The following is a 20,550-nucleotide window of genomic DNA, read 5'->3' on the forward strand; positions in this document are numbered from 1 at the left end:
AGAAGTGATAGGATTGAAAGCGATACAGTACACTAATACTAATCAAAGGAAAAATAGTGTAGTGTGTTACTATCAGACAAAGCAGCTTTCAGATAAAATACTACAGGGATAAGGAGAACTGTAAGTGAACAGGGCAGTTTGTAGGGCTGGAAATAGCATTTCAGAAACAGGAAATCAATGAGGAAGTCACTGCAGTCTGATTCTTGGTGAGGAACAGAATGACGGTGTGGACCTTCTCTAAGGCTTAAACCATGGAAACGAGAATGAGGGACTCCTGGTTGGTCTGAAGAATAGAGAACTTCAAGGAACAGTACTTAGTGCAAGTGACTAGAGAAATACCCAGGATAGTAAACTCCCTGCCCCTTGGTCAGATTTGACTGCAGACATTTTATTTGGTTCATACATTCTGTACTTCTCTGTAGAGATTATGATCTTATAAGCTACAAATACATACCTGACACTCAAAATAATATCAACAGGAAGGGGATGGATTACCTCACATAATAGCAAGGCTGGAGATTTAAAAAAAAAAAAAAGGCTCCCGCTGGTTATGTCAGTGGCCTCAGACTCTTCTGGTCTTTCTGGTCTGCCCGCGGCTTTCCTGATTGGGAAACGACTGTGGCAGCTCCAGGTGTTAGAATTTTAGGCCAGAGGCCTGACTCTCGGGATCTCCACAGAGTTGGTTTGGCTTTGCACCCTCGCAAAAAAATCAAATGGAAAAGGGTGATGGTGGTGTAAGAAAGGGATTTATTTTCAGTGGGTCCACACAGGTTGACAAGTCTAAGGGCCATCTTAAAGCTGTCAACAGTAGCGTTGAGGCAAGACTTGTGGGGCTTTGTTATATAGGTAGGAGATCCTGGGCAGGTCATAATCTGGTTGATCATTATCCTGGGACTGATCACATAGTCTTTTTTTGTCTTTTTGAGACAAGGTCTTGCTATGCAGTTCAGGGGTGGCCTTGAGCTCACTTTGTAGCCCAGGCTGGCCTTGAACTTGCAATGATCCTCCTGCCTCAGCCTCCCAAGTGCCGGGATTACAGACATGTACCACCATGCCCGGCTTTTTTTCTTTTTCTTTCTTTTTTGTTTGTTTTTTGGTCATGGGAATCTAACTCAGGACCTTGTGCTTGCCAGGCAGGTGCTGTGCCACTGACCTATATCCCCAGCCCCTCACACAGTTTCCCCGAGGAAGCTGCCACTGCTGAGGGCCATGTTGATTTCTGTGGCAAGATGCTTATTCATCAGACGTGTGATCCTGGAATTTAAGGTAGACCAAGAGAAAGAACAATCAGAAAAAAACACGTCAGAGAGAGACAAAATGGAGTCAGTTATCAGAGCTTCCTTCACAAGCATCTTATCCTGTGATGACCCAACATCAAATAATGAACCTTTCCTAAAACTCTCTAGCAGTGTTCCCACCCTGTATTCATCAGAACTGAGTTGCATGTCCTCCTCTAACTTCATCACTGACAGGAGGAGTAAGAACAGCAAGATCAACTTGGACCAGTCACATGGTAGATAAAGGGTGGTCACCCAGACACATTTGGGGCTCTTGCATTTTTATTATCAAAGAGGGGGATATAGTTGGTAGGCAGGCAGCTATAGGTTCAGGACAATTGCTAAAGTTTCCAAATTGGGAAATTTCACATAAAAATTTAGGTCTCTACCTTTGCAATTTTTTCACATGAAAAATTGTGTTGTTGTAACCTCTTATGAGGTGCAGGACTTGAAAATATTTTCTCTGATTCCACAGATTGACTTTTCGTCCTGTTGACTGTGTCCTTTGATGGGCATAAGTTTTGAAATTCAATGAAGTCCCATTTATCATTTTTACTTTTATTGCCTGTGCTTTTGGCATCATATAAAAAATTGCTAACAAATCCAATGTCATGAAGAGTTTTCCCTATGTCTTCTTATAAGAGCTTTATCATTTAGGTCTTATACTTAGGTCTTTGATTTATCTTGATTTATATTTTTAACGTGGTACAAGGAAAATGCACAAACTCTTTTGCATTGTAAACTTTAGTTTTCACAACACCATTTGATGAAGTGACTATGCTTTCTTTGTGGCCTGGTCATGGCACCTTCATTGAAAGTCACTGATCATATATACAAGGGCTTATTTCTGAGTGCTCTGTAGTATTCCACTGGTCTGTGTGTCTCTCTTTATACCAGTACCATACCATTTTGATTACTATCACTTTACAGTTTCGAAATTGATCATTGTGAGGCCTCCAGCTTTTTTCTTTTTTAAGGTTGCTTCAACTATTTGGGATCCCTTGATATTTCATCTGAATTTTAGGATGGCATTTTCTATTTCTACATAAAGTGCTGGTAAGATTTTGATAAGCATTGTATTAAATCTGTAGATTTCTCTGGGTAGTATCGACCTCTTAACAATATTCAGTCTTCTGATTCATAAACATGGGGTGTCTTCCCATTTATTTATGTCTTCTATCATTTCTTTTAGCAATGTTTTGTTGCTTTCAGTGTACCAGTCTTTCATCTCCTTGGTTGAGTTTATTCCTAAGTATTTCCTAAGTATGTTCTTTTCGATGCTGTTATAAAGGGAGTTGTCTTCATGACTTCCTTTTCAGATAAGTCATTGTCTGCCTTTGCTTCTATTTATTTATTTCGGTCTTTTGAGACAGGGCCTCACTATGTAGTTCAGGCAGGCCTAGAACTCACTATGCAGTGTGCTGGGATTATTGGCATGCACCACCATGCCTGGCTCTGCCTTTGCTTTTCAAAAAAGATCTGGCTACACCTAGCTTACTTTCGTGCATGGCAATAGACTTCCAAGCAGAACAGCAGCTGCTTCCCTTTGAAGGACATTTGTTCTCAAATTTGCCACAGTCCCTATCCAGCCAGCTTTGCCCCACATTCCCCACCTGGTCTCTGCCAGCATTTGGGCTTTTGACCCCTCATTTAGATCATCCACAGTGGAGGTCAGAGAGGGCTGCTGCTCTTACGAAAGGCGCAGAGTGGTCCAATGCTCTGGAAGAGACATGCTCCTTGGTACCTGGACAAAACAAAATTGAAGCTGATTCTCACCTTCCTGAAATTTATTTTTAAGCACTCAATTAATTTACTGCAATTATTTTGAATAGAACATTCTCTGAAATATATTGTGTTCTTTTTCCTCTGAAATAAAGGATGCGTAATATAAACTTTGTGTTCTTTGTGATTTCACAAAATAAGACAATGGTGACTTTCCCTAATGAAGTGACTCCCTCAAGAGTTAATGAAGTATGTAGGGGTCTTTGTCTCTGCTTGGTAGCCACAGATGTCTGTGTTCTGGGGGCTCTTGTATTTGCTAGGCACTTTCTCTCCTTGCTTTCTGGAGGTTCCTTCTACCAACAATGCCTCTGCCTGAAGCAATCTGCCTCTGCTTCCTAGTTGATGCTTTCAGCACATTGTGGGCAGGGACCAGAGAGCAATGATTGCTAGAATTGTCAAAGTCAACAGTGTTGGCTCCTATAAGTCACACAGGGTTGCGTCAGAGCTTACGCCTGGGTGTGGGGGATGAGGTGAGCCCACCCACAGGTGGTGATAAGGGATTGAGACCTAAGAAGACCAAAGTCGCAGAAGTTACAGAGCTGACTCAGGTTGACCAGGACAACAGGGCAGGCTCCTCTTGCTCACAGCTACAGGAGCATCCTGAAGCCACAGTCCCGCAGCCACCCAGGGAGCTACGGTGGCCCAGAGGTATTGCCCAATGTGGTGAGAAGGATATGGATTCTGACACTGAGCCATGTTCTTCCTGTTCTTTAATGAAGAAAACACCCCCAAAACTTCTGTCTTTCTATCTCATTGGGCCTCTTAGGAACCCAAATCAATTTCTGAATGAGTTACGTATATCTTTACTTTTCCTAACATCATGACTGTTGGATGATGTCCACGACCCCTCCCCCATTTACTTCTCAATGGGAAGATCTTATTTTGTTCATTTAACTTGCCTCCTTAGCGCAGTAGGCAGCGCGTCAGTCTCATAATCTGAAGATCTTACTTTGTTCATTTATTTTAACTTTTTAACATTAGACATACATTTAATATTTAAGAGAGAATAATATAGTTAACCCCAACATGCCCGTCATTCATTATCAATTTGCTGTTTTTGTTTCATCTTTCTCCTCCGTATTTTTTCTGAGAGCACATGAAGTGAAATTTTAAATGTTCTAAAGCAACCTTGGGGCATTGCTGCTCATGAACTCATTTTTATAAGTTGCAGCGACAGGCCACAGTCCCCATTAATTGTCACCTGTGTGCTACAGCACTGGCTGTAGTTCATGTACATATTACTTCTAGTCTTGCCAGGGACCTAGATGATAAGTAAATCTTATTTTCTGGATGAAGGCCTTGAGATTCTGTATTAATGTGTATCTAGAAGAAAACAGGCTAAATGGTCATATATTAGGATGCTCTGAAGGAAAAAGAAAAACATTTTTTTTCTTTCTTCTACTTTCAACACCACTCAACAGTCACTTCTGACCCTAGATGTGTACGTTTCTCCCCACCTCAACCAGTTCTGTGGTGCAGGACACCAGCTTGGTGCCCTCCATTACCATTCAGTTCTGACACTATCTACCTGGAAAGAAATAGTCCACAGATTCAGAGGCTCTGTCCCCCAAGGCTGCCCCCATTTCAGATGACAGTCACAAGTCCTAGCTTGTGACCTGTGCTTCTCAATAGGTGACCATCAATCAGGGTTCCCATGACTCCCTCTTCTTGTGCCATGAATTTGCCAGGGCAGCTCCGAGAGCTCAGGGAAACACTTCATCACATAGTCTATTACAAAGGGCATAGATGAACAGCCAGGTGGAGGAGATGGATAACTCCAGGTGTGCAAGGAGGGTCACGGAGCTTCCAATTCCTCTCTAGGATGTCCCCCCACCAGCTACGTCTACATGTCCAGCTCTCTAAACTTTTAGTTTTTAGGGAGACTCCACAGACATCACTGATTACATTAGCGAATTCCACTGGCCACTGGTGATCAAGTCACCTTCATCCTCTCCTTTCCTAGCATTTTCTCCTTCCTCAGTCTTTCTGGAGACAGCCCCCATCTGAATTTATTTAGCAGCCTCAGTCACCTGTTGTGTCACTAGCATACCAAAGACACTCATCATTCTGGAGATTGCAAGGGTTTTAAGAGCTGTGTGCCAGGAGTGCCAGGCAATGACCAAATATGTGTTTCTTACTATACCAAACTATCACAGATGCACTGCAGGCTATTGTAACAGAAGGAGCCCAAATGCAGTAAGTTAAATGTTTCCTTCTCCCCTGTAAAAGTTCTCCTGGTCCAGGCCATGTCCAGGGTGAGGATGGTGGCTGGATGGCCTCAGGGACTCAGACGTCATCCATTGTGTAGCATGGCTGTCCTCAGCATCATAGACCAAGGTGGCTGCCCCAGGTTCCACTGTCAGGTGGAGGAGGAGAGAAAGTCCTGGACAGTGTGCTCACTCCCGAGGACTTCTCCTGGGGTCACAAGCACAGCTTCCACCCGCCAACCACCACCCAGCACTTAATCACACCATCACACCTGCAAGGGAGACTGGGAAATGGAGTCCATATTTTGGGCAACATGTACCCAACTAAAAATGAGACTAAATTATTGAGAGAAGAAAAGAGAAAGGGACACCTTTGTGAGTTGACTAAAGGGTCCTTTTCAAATTCAGGGCATGGCTTGAAGTTCTTTATTTCGGCCTCCATTGTGATTAATGTAGTGAATTTAGCAGTACCTGGTTAAGTTACAAATAGATCCCTCAATGAGGGAAGACTAATTATTTAGTATTATACCTACAAGTTTTTTCTTTGTCTTTCTTTTCTTGGTTCAAAACATTTATAACCATACTATTCTTTTAGAGTAAAATTTATCCTACTAGTAAGCTTACGTTATGTAAATGAAATTCCATCAGTGATTTAGATTCAGCTCTGCTCTTCACTATCCGGGAGGCTGTGGACAGTCACTTCCCTCTCCACGCCTCTTCTTCCTCTCCTCAAAATACTGCAGGAACCATTCCATCTACCAGTGATGACTGGAGTTTAAAGCAAATAACAGATGAAAGTTCTTCGCATACATTGGAATTATATCTGTAGACAGCAAATTAAATCTGCATGGCAAGTATGTGTGTAATCTCTCCCACTGATTCTACCCTGTTTAATTCCTATCACTTCTAAAATTAGTTAACTAGAGCATTTCTATAATATTTTCACACCTATCACTTAATTTGGGCTTCACAATGCCTGTGAAATAGGTAGAGCAGATGGTATTTATTCTTCTTATCTTCTAGATTAGGAAATACAGTTGTCCCCTGTTACCTGAGGGGCATAACTTCCAAGACGCCCAGTGTATGTCTGAAACCTCAGATAGTACGGACCTTCCTGCCTGTACAATACCTATGATAAAGTTAAATTTAGGAAAAAGTCACTGTAAGAGATGAACAGCAGAAGACAAGCGTGGTGGCGAATGCCGGTAATCCCAGCGCTCAGGAGGCTGAGGTAGGAGGATTGCCATGAGTGCAAGGCCAGCCTGGGCTACACAGTGAGTTCCGGGCCAGCCTGAATTACATAGCAAGACCCTTTTCTCAAAAGGGGAGGGGATGATGAACAGCAGCAACAATTATAAAACAAATAATAAAATGCTAAATAAAAGATATGAGAGAGTTATGCCTCCCCCCAAATACCTTACTGTATTCCACTCATCCTTCTGTTGTCGACCATGGGTAACTGGTACTAAGAAAGCAAAACTGTAGGTGGAAGTGTGAGCTGCACAAGCACAGAGAGATGGATTCACTTGCCCAAGGCTGCGACTGCTGTCCGTTTGACTGGCTCCTTCCCCCTGTATTGAGGCCTGCTCTTCTGGCTGTCATCGCAAATCACAAAACAGCCCTCTTTCGACTGCTGTCCCTCCCTCTCCCCTTCACAGCCAGGAGTTTCACTTCCAGCTTCTCACCGGCCCACCCACTGGCCTGTGCCTCTTCCCTTCACCTGTGGGAAGCAATATCCCAGTCTGCCACCTTCACTTAAAACAGTGGGACAAACAAACTGTGGTATCAGAGAGGATGAAGGGGAGCTGATCCCCAATGACCAATAAAATGGGTTGGTGAAATCCTGGGGGGAGCTGCACTGACCTTAAGCTCCTTGCTTCCTTTTACTCTCATGCTGGACAATCTCATGCATTCCTGTGATTTCCAGTCCCACCCCCAAAGTGCACCCCCTCAGGCACTTTCATGAACTCCAGTCATGACTCCCAGTTCAGGGGTAAGAGACAGGTAAGGAAGACCTTTCCAGCAGAGGCCATACAAGTGACAAAGACAGCGATGAGCCAGGGTGTGACGATGGGATGAAGGGAAACAAAGATGCATAAGAAAGATGCTTGGAAGGATCCCAGGGCCTAGAGAGTTATGGCCATGGGGCACCGAGGGAAGACAAGAGCCATGGGGGACTCCCAAAGCTCAACAACAGTTGGTGCCCTGCAGACCCTCAAGGGGAAGGATGGAAGGGGGTCCACTGGCAAGCATATAACGGCTGACTTAGGCCTTGATCTTGGGTAATTAGATCTGAATGGAATATCTAATTGCAAAAGTCTTGATCTAGAGAAAATATTTGCTCATGAAAAGGTAAGTAACACCTGAAGGCAGAATTGACCACCTTAAGGAATTTCTCATGATAGTTTGATTTTTAAAAAACCTGTGATCCTGTGAGTCTAGGCTAGGTTTTAGAGCTTCAAAAAAGTGCTGAAGAATTCAACAGCCTCTGAAAACTCAGTCTCTGAAGATTTGCCTTGCCTCAGAATTAGGGCCAGTAGAGATGAAATTGTAGTGCATGCATGTGGCCACATGGGGGCAGCACGCACAAACACATCTTTCCTTAAAACAGCGCCTTTGCTCTTGGTTCCCGGCCACCAGCTTCTCACAGACCCCAGAACTCACTGAGGTCCCCATCTGCGTCCGTTCAGGAAGCGGGGAGGCTGCCCGCCATGTGATGCCCTCTGATAGTTCCCTGCTGTGTGGTCAGTTCCGCACCTCATCACCCCCACACCTTTCTTGCTAACTTCAACCTACTGCCTTGGACTTGCCTCTGCTGTCCAAGGCCTAGAGGTAGTCTCCTACCCGGCCACCTTCTGACCTCTGGGCACGCCAAGTGGGTGAGCAGGATGAAGAAGATGGGTTGGAGCTACTCTGCTGGGGCAGGTGGGCCCTGGCTCCACATTCCGATTTCCAGTCACCCAGACAGGCGTCTGGATTAAAGCTCCTCGTAGTCCACCAATAAATACACTTTGAGAAACGCCGACTTTATGGCTTTGTTAATTAACCCAAGGCCCTACTTTCTCTTCAGAGACAGGGAATTCAGAGTAATGTTGTAGAGTGAGTGGTGCATGCCTGGCTGTCACAGGTGTCAGGCAGCGCCATGCTTCCCAACTCCAAGGTACCCCTCAGAAACACACTGTGAAAGGCATCCAGACCCCCGGCCTCCACAGGGCAGAGACTAACGGAGCTGGGGGAGGGGCTGTCAAGAGCAGCGCTGAGCATGCCAGTGACCATCACCCACGTCCTCCTCCCACTCAGGAGACAGTCTGCACTCCTGCTAGCCCCAGGGAAGACACACGGCAAAGTGCCCCTGAGTCCCCGCCTCCAATCCCAACTCCAGTCCCACTCTGGCCGGAGTGAGGAAGTGGCCAGCCTTTCTGTCCTGGCATGAAGCGAGCCAGTGTAGTGCAGGCTGGCTTCCCTATTCTTGTGTTGCCCTCTGACCTTGCCTGGTCCCAGCTCCGGGACCTGGTCCTTGGCGCTTTGGAACCTGGCCGCTTCCAGTGCCCCAAATGGTTTCCAGGAGATGCCCTGCAAGGGGGTCGAGCCACTTCAGGATGTGGAGAGACTGTACTGGTGCCACGGCACGGGACAGGCTATGGGGCCCACTGGGAACCAACTTCCAAAGGCGTGGCCTCCCGAGGAGTACAGGTGCAGTGGGGGCAGGGGGCGTCGCTGCCTTAGGAGTTGGGGATCCACCACTCGCAAGGCTCCCAGGACACCTGAGGACCCCATCGGGGGCCGGGAGGGACGCAGAGATGGCCGCAGGTCAGCCGGGCAGCCTGGGGAATTGGTGGCAGCGACTATTTCAGAGTTTATGGTAAGAGGCTGGAGCAGGCACACAGAGACAGCACACCCCACCCTTTAAGGAAGTGGGGAGGAGAGCGGCAGGGGTGTGGTTAACGGCTAGGAGGAGGAGGGGGAAACACCAACCTGTCAGCCCTGTTACTCAGCCGCTGCCCGCGCCGCCCTGCGCCGCACGCCCGTACCTGCGCGGCCCCCGGCTCACCTGGCCGAGCCCTAGGAGTCGCCGCCGCGTCCACGCTCCCGCCCTGTGAGTCCCCTCCCGCGACCCGCGGCCGAGCCAGGTCAGGATTGGAGGCCGGCCGGGGTGGAAGGGGTTGGAGGGGGCGATAGTTCCGGCTTTCGGGGTACCTGGACCCGCCCAGGACTTCCTGGAAAACAAGCGAGCGGTCGGGAAAATCCGAGCGGAGCTCGCCGGGAGCTCGCTAGCGTCCCGCAGGGGGAGGGGTTCTATTTTTGGAGTTCATTTGCGACGAAAGGGTGTTTCCCCCTTTTTGTCCTCTTCACGTACCAGGCCACGGGAGGCTGGGGCCACGCGCGGGGGCACGGAAAGACTGCCTGTCTCCAGAGGTCCGATCGGAGACCACTGACCGTTCGCTCCGGAGCCCCACACCGGCTCCGGCCCCAGACCTCTGCCCTGCCCCGCTTCCCCTTGCCCTTGGGCACCCCCTGGGGTCACACTCCCCACCCGGTTGCTCCAGCGTATTTCTTGCATCCCCCTTGGGGGGCATTTTCTGAATCCCCAAACTGGGGACTCTGCAAGGGGGTCGCGGAAGTCCAAGTGGTGTGTGTGTGTGTGTGTGTGTATGCGTGTGTGTGTGTGTGTGTGTGTGTGTGTGTGCGCGCGGGCGTGTTGGGCATTAAAGTTAGCGCTGGTTGGTCGCTGCCTTCGGGATACCCGAAGGGGTTAAGTTCTGTGCTGCTCCACTCCTGCTGCCAGGCTGTGCGTGGGCAAAGCTTTGGGTGGGTGAAGGAGGAGCATATGGGTGATGTTCTGAGGCCCATCAGCCCCGGCCACCTGCCCTAACCCTCAACCATCTGACCCCAGCAGCTCCCCACACCCCCAAACTGGGAGAGAGACCCCATGTGCTCCGTAAGGGGCCAGGTTTTGCCCTAGCAGTGGCCTGAGCCAGGACTTGGAAGCCAGAGGTGGGAGAGCTTTAAGCAGCCCAGCACCAAGACTGGAGCCCACTGAGGCAGGGCCCATGGCATGAACAGGGTAAGGGGTGCCCGGAGGTCGGGCCAAGCACGGGCGCTCTGCTCACCTGAAGAGCTCCTGCTGCCCTATACCTCCCTGGAATGAGGGAGGGCGGGCAGAGGGTGCCTCAGTGAAAGCGTGACTCCCGGGGAAGGGCAGAAGGAAGCAGTCACATTCAGAGGACCGACTTTGGCGGGAGAGCCTGCCTTCATTCACTGCCCTCCTACCTGCAGCCGGGTGCGGGTGCTAGGTGCAGGGAGACTGAGCCTGACTCAGCCTCTCAGAGGGGGGCCCAGGGCTCCAGTGGGTGGGCAGCGCCATTTAGGGATGGCCGGAGGGCTTCCTGGCAGAAGTAGCTGTAAATGGAAAACTGAAGGATCAATAGGAATTAGTCAGGCAAAAGGAAAGAGGGGAAGACAGCACCGGCTGGAGAGTGAAGCACACCAGAGGCCAAAAGCAGCTGCCATGGCAGCTCCTCTAGGAGCAAAGCTTGGTACCTGCAGCCCGACAGGAGACTCTCACCGCTCCTCAACTTCAGGATGGAGTTAGCAAATAAAAACCAGGGGACACTCGGATTTAAATTTCAAATAAGCGTAACTGAATAGTTTGCTTTCAGTATAAGTATGGCCCATGCAGCGTTTGGGACAGACTTAGACATTACTCACCGTTTTTCTGAAACCCAAAGTTAAGTGGATGTCCCATATCTACCAGGAAGCCCTGCTCTGGGAGAAAGCGGAGGCTGATGCTTTGCCCGGAAGGCAAGGCTGGGACCTGTCCTGGTGCCAGTCTTGGGACATATTTATCCTGTTAAGCAATCCTCTTGGATTCTATCTTTGGGGCTCCTTTGCTGACTGATAATAAAAGAATTAATTCCTCAGTCATCTACACAGCTGGAGGAGGATGGTACCTCAGAAAGAAATTAAGCTTCAGATCCCAGTGGATCTGGTTTCAAATCCATGTAAACCAGACAGCTTCTCTGCACCTCAGACCTTACTGACCCAGGTTGATGGGAGGATCCGTGATGATGTATGATGCTATATGTAAATTGCCCATGAGTGCAGAGGAAAAAGTGGTACCTGTCCTTATTACACTTTCACAGAGGGTGATCCAAACAGCATCCACAGAGTGCTTGGGGTTCAGTTATTTCTGCCTGCATTTATTGAGCACTCAGAAGTCTCAGGGGAAATCTGTGGTAGGGCTGATTTCTGCTTCTAGGGAGAGACTGGGGTTAGCCCAGGGCAGGGTGGGAGGAAGGACAAAATGATGTCCGTAGGGCCTCTGCTCCCTTCCACCTGCTGATACTGCTTGGAAGGTGGACGGTGGGCAAAGAGGGAGTAGCTCCAAGTTCAATTAACTGAAAGGAAATGCAAATGAATGAGTGCATGAAAGGAGAATCCACATAAAACTCCTAGCACGGTGCCTGATATGACAAATGCACCATGAAATTAGACTTGCATTATTAGTTTTATAAGGAGGTCCTCATTAGAAAAATGGAGCTTGGGGATAGATGAAGACAGGGGGCCTCGTGAACCACATTTTGACTTTAATGAGAGCCTTTGTAAGGACAAATTAGGGGCCTCCTGAAAGAGAACCTGGAGGGAGTTTAAAATTTGTCGAGAGAAAGAGGAAATGGAAAGTGTGTTTCCCTTTAGCAACTGCTGGGCTATAAACGGTCCCTCTTTCCAGTGGTGAATCTCACCACCACCCCCAACCCCCTGCCCCGTGGTAAGTATTCTGTCCCCAGTTCCCGAGGGCAGCATTTATTGGGGACTGTAGGCCATGAGACTTAGAGGTGCTCGTTGATGAGATGCTCGAATAAAATGTGCTGGGCACCGGTGCATGGTCAGAGGTATGACAGGTCCTGCACAGAAGGTGAATGTGTCACTGGACTAACCCTAGTATTCTGTGAATTTGGCTATAGGGCCATTGCAGGTTCTTTAGGGAAATGACATTCCACAGTGACTGTGGACGTGGGTGCAGTTTGGGGGCCATGCAGGTCTTTCAGGAGGCATTGTTCCCCCCATGACCCTAGCCAGGAAGGACCTGATTCATCGCAGACTGAGCTATGCCTAGCTCTTAGATTTTTAGGAAATGAGCTCTTTCATGCAACAGTCAGCCGTTACCGTCCTTCCAGGACACAGATACCTTCCTACCTGTGTCAGCCTAGCCCCTCCCTTCAGTTTGGGTCCATATCCCATTGTTTAGAGACCCTGGGAAAATCCACGTCCCTAGGAGGACGCTGCCTGGAGGGTCTCTCAGTCCCTGGAGCCATATGTCTTGAAACCCTGTGGCCCTGGCCCACCTGGTGACTAGGACTCTAAGATGGTCACCTGGGAAGTGATGGGAGCAGAGACGCACTTACTTCCACAGGCAGGGGAAGAGCAGTTCGGCTGGCTTGCTGGTGGGTGTTTCTTATAGCTTGGACCAGTTTCAGGGCAAAGGAGCAAGAGCAGGGCAACTGCCAACACTAACATGCATTTTCTGCCCAAACAGCCAGGTTGCCAAAAGCCAGGTTCACAGTCAGTGTGACCGTGCTTCAACCCCAGCCTTGGGTCTCCCCACGTGGCCTTGGGCAGCTCCTTTAGCTTGGGCTTCCTCAACTGCGAGATGGGGATGGTAACAGGGCTTTGGTGAGGGGGTGTGAGACGGTATGCACTGAGGTAAAGTTCAACATACGAGTAGAAATGACACTAGTCATCACCCTGAGCAGGAGCGGGGAGGCCCCTGCTGTGCCAGTATCACCCCATTGTGTGCTGGGTCACAGGGGTGGGGGGCGGTGGAGTTAGGCCAGGGGTCTGCAGCTGGGGGTACCGATGAGGACTGAACTACTATCCCAATATTTTAACATCTCAGGTAGCCTGATACTTTACTGACCTCTATTATATTAAAGCTAAAACATTCAGTCTGATGATAGCCGCACAGTAGGTTCTGAATAAGTGTCTGCTCTCCTATAATTTGACACTTATGGCTGTACCTGAGCTGGTGGGAAGTGCTATGTGTTATTCCTGAGGCTTCAGGCCACTTAGATCTAAGAGGCAAAGACACCATCCCCAAGTGCTGCATCATACACACGCACCAAGTGAGTACAACACTTACTTCCGCCCTTCACTTTCCCAGTCCACTGTGCTTGGGCACAGTCCGGCCTACTGAGCGCTTTAACCTCCTAAGACAGGGCCTGGGGATTTAGCTCAGCGTCAAAAGCGCCTGCCTGGCAAGCGCAAGGTCGTGAGTTCAATTCCCGGTACCGGAGAAAAACCAAAAAAATAAATAAATAAATAAATAAATAAATAAATAAATAAATAAATAAATAAATAAATAAATAAATAAATAAATAACCTCCTAAGACACTGTCGACCGATGCCCACCAGGCCCCAGAACCCAAACAACCACCGAAAGTGTTCAGAGAGCTGAGAGGAGGGGGAAAAATGGTGGCTCCACTCTTCTGGGCCTCTCATACTGTGCGTGCAATGCTTCAGCGGGGGTGAGAGGATGGGGTGGGGGAGGGGACAGCATTTTGAGTCACTCTGCTGTTTCCCAAGGTATAATTATTACTCATGATGACAGTTTGATTAAGAGAACAGACTCCAGGCTGGGTAGGCAGATGCACTTTCTACCAAGATACAATGGGCAGATTGGTACAGTTGTCGAGTTCTGTTTTCTAGAGATCATCCAAGGCAGCTCCAGTGGGCATGACTCTAGGTTCTGGGTCTTCCCCAGTTTTTCCTTTTGTCCGGTGCTGTGGTGGCGGGGCTTCTCTAGGCAGACAGTCAGTGTGGTTACAACTGCAATCATCAACCACCGATACTCAGGAAAGCACGCGTCTTCCCTTTTATCCTCTTGGCGGTTCACTAACATTTTCCCCGTCTCGGGTCCTGTCCCTTCCATTTTCTGTCCTGAGAAGCTCCCACGCAGAATCTGGTAAGCTCCCTCAGCAAAGGCAGGGCACTCCAGGGAGCCCAGCATCTACACCAGTGATGGTGAACCTTTCAGAGCTTTTAGTGATACAGCAACCTGCTTCAGCGTGGGTGCGTAGGTTCACCACCACAGGCCTCGACCTTGGGATAGGTTTGATTCTGCCCTCATGTCATAGTGTCCCTCCAGTGTGGGCCATTCTCCCATCACTGCCTACGAGAGTCCCCTTTTACAGTTCCCCAGGGACTTGCTCCTGACTCTGCGAGTGCCCCAACCAGTGCAGGGAGTAAAGGTCTCCTCTCAGGCCTGCTGGAAATTCACCCTGAATTTGGATTTGGTTCTCCCACGGGGATCCCATCCCATCTGTGGGAGAAAGGTCTCCTCTGTGGTCCTGACCACCTACAGCAACAGCTTGTCCTAGTTTCTAAATCAGCATACTTTGTCCCCTCCCCACTTCCTTCAGCACCCAAAGCTTCTCTTGCTTCTCTTGGGGGACATGGTGCTGGAACCTTCCCGCCTCAGCCTCTGGACTCAGCTCAGGCTCACAACCTTCCCACCCCCAGCTCCTGCTTCCTGTGGATTCCCGGGTGCTGGCTTTCCAACATCCTAATCCATTGCTCCACCTTGGCACCTAGACATAGCTCTGGCACACAGAGATGTCGCTTGTGTGCTGTCATTTGAGGCATTTGTAAGAGGCTCGCCACAACCCCTGGCCCCATGCTCGTAGCTCAGTATGGTGGCATCCTGGGCTTAGCCATCGCTCCAGCCTTGGGGAGTGGAGAGAGGGTCCGGGTCAGGCAGTGTGGGGCTTGGATTCTTTCACCTGCCTGTGGTGTGACCTTGAGGAAGTCCCCACTCTTCCAAGCCTCCCTTTTTGCATCATTTTCAGAAGTAGCCCTGCCTCTCTGACAGGGTCCTTGAGAAAAGTACTTGTCTGACCGGGTCCCATCAAACATCACAGGCGTTGAAGGTGAACAGTTCGGGGTCAGGAAAACATGGTCTGAGTGTTAACTCTATCCTTTGTACTAAGTGAGCCTCACTTAGAGCTCATTTAGGTGTTGGTGAGTATATTTGCCCTTCCCTATGCTCTATGTTGTCAAGGTTCAGTCTTTTCCATCCAAATCCAGAGAACTATCTGCAGCCACCTTACAGGCTGTGGGGGAGGTAATACACACAGCCGAATAACTTGTGGTGCCCATGGGTACGGTGAGATTGGAGGCCAGAGAGGTGTGACAGCGCTTCCTAGAGGAGGTGACATTTGAAAGCTCTGAAAAGGCAGGTAGGATCAGCATGGGAACTTGCAGTGGTGTCTGTGGTCAAAGAAGAGCGTAGATAAAAGCAGGGAGGTGGAAGGCACAGTTTGAGTGACTCATGTTGGGTGGAGCCTACGGTGGCAAAGGGCAATAGCAGGGTGGACAGTCAGATAAGGCCTGCACATTATCGGGAAAGCCGTGGGGCTCCATTGGATAGCTGTTGACCTGGGTGGAGGAGCTGTGATCGGATTGGGGCAGCAGGGTGTCAAGTGGATTGGAGAAAAGAGAGACTGAATTTGCATGGGCAGGAGACTCTCAAATAGTTCAGCCCATGCATCTGAATGATAAGTGTGATTTGGGATGGTTTGGGGTTCTGGAGAGTGCCTGCGCCTCAGCTGGGGGCTTCTTCTTCCTTGGAGCTGGAATTGGTCCTTCAGCAGGTTTGAAAACAGTCGAGCCTGTGGGAGCGTCAGTTTGTTTAGGCTATGTCCGTAATTTGTCATTCTCCTTAACGCTCCCTACCATGTTCTGATTCACACGTGCGGTTCTCTACAGGCCTCACCTTGGCTAGGTGTGTGTTAAATGCCAGCCTGTCTAGAACTCCCTATGCATTCTCTGGGTCTGGAATGTACACCTGGACCTGTCAGCTCTTGTCCATCCTCTGGGTTCAGAGGGTTCCTGCACCCCATCTCCCCACGCCCGGCTCACCCTCTTTGTTGTAGCCTACACTTCCAAGGGTCTGTGGGACTCACCATCCTAAATCCTGCAGCTCAGAAACTAAGCTCCGCCTTTTTTCTGGCCAAACCATTCCCTAGCATGCCCGTCTCTAGCATGCAGCCGTTGCCCTCCCACATGCTCAGGCTGGAAACCGTGGCCTTCTCTCCCCTTCCTCCATGCCTCTGCTTTTCTCTGCCTTGCTCATCACTAAATCCCAAGGTTCTCGCTTCAGGCCTCTTATTCCTTCTTTCCCTTTTTATTGGTCCATCCTGGAGCCCAGACCTTATTACCTAATATTATGAGTTCGAAGCATTTCTCTTCTCATGCCTTGGAAGCTCCTCAAGTACCTATAGGCAAATCCAGAGCCCCTAAATTTATGATTCAGTGCCCTCCTTAATCTAATCATCATCCGCTGTTCTGATCCAATGACCTCTTACTACAGCCAGCCAGCCTGCTCCGCTCACTGGTACCTATCCAATCTCTGCTGAGTCCCATGTCTTGCTGAGAACATCAGCCTTGCCCCTCTTTGAGACTCCCCGTCCTACATGCTCCTTCAAGGAGAACCCCACTGTAGCCTGTAGGCTCCTTCGCATCCTCTGACCTCCCAGAATTTATCAACTCAACCTGAGTTTGAGTTCCTCCAGAGGAGGTTACTTTTTCTTCTGTTCTCCTCCCTGGAGCCCTCAAATTCCTAGGCTAGGAGATTGCATTTCCCAGAGCCCGAGAAATGTGATCTGTTGTTCCTTGCACACTCATGACTGGCTCACCTGAGCCGGACACAGACAGGCTGTTCCTCATTCCCTGCCCTGGTGTCATAGACAGCACATGGCTCACAGCCCAAGCCTCTTAAATTCTCCTCCGGGGCCAGGACGACTTCCTTGCCTGGCCCAAAGGCAGAGATTTCCTGCCTAGAAAGGAGTTGGAGATCTAGAGGGGGAGCTCAGGAATCCCAAGCGGAGGGTGAGACCACTTTGGGAACACAGGAAAGAAACTCACAGGGCAGGGGACTGAGGTGAGCATGGGTATATCACTTGCTGACCGGCTGGACTCTGAGCTCTCCGCGCCTTCGGGCCCAAGAGGTGACAGCTCTTGGTGCATGTTAAACTTCTTACACTTCCAAGGGCGCCTGCACTGTTCTCGGGTATAGTCTCTGGGCCAAGCCGTCCTGCTTTATCTGACTCTAGATAGACACTTCCTGTATCTGCGTGCTGAACACGCAACTCCCAGCCAGTGTGCACATCCAAGGGAACCTGAGGACACCAGAGCCCTGCCTGGGACAGGGGAGCCTCAGGTCTGCTTCACTGCCATCCTGCTGCAAGCTCTTGGGTGAGTCACTGACCAAGCCTTTTCTAGATTCAGGCTTTTCGTTTGTAACATACAATAATGGGGCCAGAGACATTTTGATGGAGGAAAGTGTTCTCCAAAGTGCATCTTAGGTGGAAGCACAATATATAATCAGGTTAACGTAGACCCCTCCAGGGTTAAGATGGAGAAGACAGGTGCCTGCTGGGCCCTCCAGTGTCCTCTGCTGTGGCCTTTGGGACTCTCGAGCCCTCTCCAAGGGTCAGATCATCTGACCCATCCCAGATCTCTGGCTCATGAGGTGCTCACTCTGTGTGTGTGTGTGTGTGTGTGTGTGTGTGTGTGTGTGTGTGAGATGAAAGCTGGAGAAATGAGCAGGTATGAAAGGTTTCAGAGAAGCCTTGAAGTAGGGATTCAAGCCTGGTGCATGGCTGTGCGTGTACTGGGGTGTAGCATGCATTGTGATGGTGTATTGTGAGGGGACTGTGTACATTGTTGAGGCTGTATATATTATTGGGATATTATATGCATTTTAGAGCACTGTATACATTATTGGGGGTTGTATAGATTGTTAGAGAGTTGTATACATTGCTGGAACACTCATATACCTTCTTGGGGATGTTGTATACATTGTTGGGGGATTGTATAGATTGCTAGAGAGCTGTATACATTGCTGGAATGCTCATATACCTTCTTGTGGATGTTGTATGCATTTTGAGCCTTTTGGAGGATTGTATACATTTTGGGAGTTGTTTAGACTGTGAGAGAATGTATACATTGAGGGGTGGCTCATACACCTTGTTGGGGGTATTGTATGCATTGCTGGAAGGTTGTGTACATTGTTGGGGTTCAGTGAATTATGGGGGCTCAGATACATTGTTGTGAGTCATTTACATTTTTGGAGGGCTTGCATAGCTTGTTAAAGTTGTGCACATTTTTGAGAGGTTTGTGTACCTTGGTGGGGGTTATATACATTGTTGGAAGGCTTGTGTGCATTTTGGGGGACTGTATACATGAACTCTCTGAAAGAAAATGCATAATTTTCACCTGGGAATACCTGCATATATTTATGGGAAGAAAGTCCATAGCATTCATCTGACTCTCCAAGGAATCTGTGACCCCAAAAGGATAAGAGAGACTCCTCAGGGATGCTATTATCAGCTGGACAGACCTTTTGTAAACATGATCTGAAACTTGAGCTCCTCTTTATCTCACGCTAAGGAGGCTTGCGGCCCCGTGGAGGACAGGACCATGGTGTTCCGAGAGTTGTGTTACATCCCAAGGACACAGCCTGGTTCCTCTCACACAGTTGGCAGTCGAGGTGCACAGCGTGTGCCTGAACATAAGGCATCCCCATCTCCCAATAAGGAGAGCCTTTTTAAAAAGCTGATTTGAATATGTGAACTTTTAAGGATAGTATTTAATATATTATTTTAGTGACACACATTTTAAGTCACATGCTACGTAAAATAATACATTAACTCAAAAATACTGCATTTTCCTGCTTCTCCCTGTTAGGAGCCATTGGAGTAGTTCATCCACCTTTCACTTGGTGCCTGTCCCTCGTGTCACTGGGACCCCCTGCCAGCATTTCTCTGGGTCTGCCTGTACTATCACCCCAATTGGCTACTACTTATCAACTCAGAATGGGTTCTTTTTCTAGTATAATCTTTTTTGGGATATAATTCACATTCTGTGCAGTTTTCTCTTTCAAAATGTGCAAGTCAACAGAGTTGTGCAACCATCACTGCTACTAACCACGGAATAATCCATCATTCCAAAAAGAAACCCCACACCATTAGCAGTTACTCCCTATTTTCTCCTCCCTCTGTCCTCTGGCAACACTAGTGCACTTTCTATTTTTATGAGTATGCCTTTTCCTGACATTCCACGTAAGTGGAGTCATATAATATTATGACCTTTTGTGAGTGGCTTCTTTCACGTAGCGTATATTCGAGTTTCCTCCATGTCTATTATTACTCCATCCCTTTTTAATTGATGATTAATATTCTACCACATAGGTATGCACATTTCATGTACCTGTTCACTAGTTGATAAACATTTGTGTTATCTTCATTTCTTAACCATTATAAATAATACTATGAACATTCATGTGCAAATTTTTGTGCAGACATGCTTTCATTTCCCCTAGTTATAAATTGAAGAGTGGAATTGCTGGGTCATGTAATAACTCTGTGTTTAACATTCTGAGTATTCCGGTACCAGAGAAAAACCAAAAAAAAAAAAAAAACAAGTTGAACATTCTGAGTATTACCAAACTGTTTTCCACAACATTTGCATCATTTTATGTGCAAGCAACAGTGCAGCAGTGTGTGATTGTTCCGTTTCTCCATGTTCTTGTCAGCACTTGTTATTGCCTGTAATTTTGACTTTAGCCATGTGAGTGGAGATGAAATAGTATCTTATTGTGGTTTTCACTTGCATTTAGCTGATGACTAATGATACCGAGTATCTTTTCATATGCGTGTTTGGTACTTATATTTCTCATTTGGAGAAACATCTATTCAAATCCTTTAGAAAGTATTCACTTTTTTTATTTCCATAATATAACCTCTTAATTCATTGCTTTAAAAAAAAATAATCTCGGGGCTGGGGATTTAGCTCAGCGGCAAAAGCACCTGCCTGGCAAGCACAAGGTCTTGAGTTCTGTTCCCGGTACCAGAGAAAAACCAAACAACAACAACAACAACAAAAAAACAACCAAACAAAAATATGATCGCCTAAAGATTTATTCACAATATTCAATACTTGGTTTTGTTCTGGGGATGTTACTCAGAGGCAGAGTGCTTTCCAGCAAGTATGAAGTCCTGGGTTTAGTTCTCAGTCCTACACATATGCACACAGATGTGCACACAGATACACACACACACACACACACACACACACACATGCGCACACACACACACACACACATGGTTTTTTGAGGCTGTGTCTTCAGTAAATATATATCATAGTACCCTTCTTGCTTTTCAGAAAGCCTGGTTCAAGTGACCCTTGTAAGCATACAAAATTAACAAAACCATTCAAATAATTTC

General features: G+C 48.1%; 1 protein-coding gene and 1 long non-coding RNA gene across 7 annotated transcripts in view; one reads left to right on the top strand and one right to left on the bottom strand.

Annotated features, from left to right (window-relative positions):
• Positions 1 to 1,537: 1,537 nt before the first annotated feature.
• LOC106148488 lies at positions 1,538 to 11,076 on the bottom strand. Of its 3 annotated transcripts, none has more exons than XR_001233985.1 (2): positions 10,976 to 11,076; positions 1,538 to 3,021 (listed from the first exon to the last, which is right to left on the bottom strand). It is a non-coding gene; the product is annotated as an uncharacterized LOC106148488 (long non-coding RNA). The 3 variants fall into 3 exon arrangements; XR_001233986.1 differs by lacking the exon at positions 10,976 to 11,076 and adding an exon at positions 8,753 to 8,957; XR_001233983.1 differs by lacking the exon at positions 10,976 to 11,076 and adding an exon at positions 5,891 to 6,030.
• Ptk2b (protein tyrosine kinase 2 beta) overlaps positions 9,203 to 20,550 on the top strand; it is a 114,745-nt gene continuing 103,397 nt past the window's right edge. Inside the window, exon 1 of one of the 4 annotated variants that reach the window (XM_005373741.2) lies at positions 9,203 to 9,396. The gene's annotated coding sequence lies outside the window, so the exon portion shown is untranslated. Of the gene's footprint in view, positions 9,397 to 17,493; positions 17,519 to 20,550 lie in introns of those variants that run through there. The other 3 variants (XM_005373738.2, XM_005373740.2, XM_013514191.1) reach the window with 3 other exon arrangements.

This window comes from Chinchilla lanigera, unplaced genomic scaffold (assembly GCF_000276665.1).
Source record: "Chinchilla lanigera isolate Chin_1 unplaced genomic scaffold, ChiLan1.0 scaffold00002, whole genome shotgun sequence".
Lineage (NCBI taxonomy): Eukaryota > Metazoa > Chordata > Mammalia > Rodentia > Chinchillidae > Chinchilla > Chinchilla lanigera.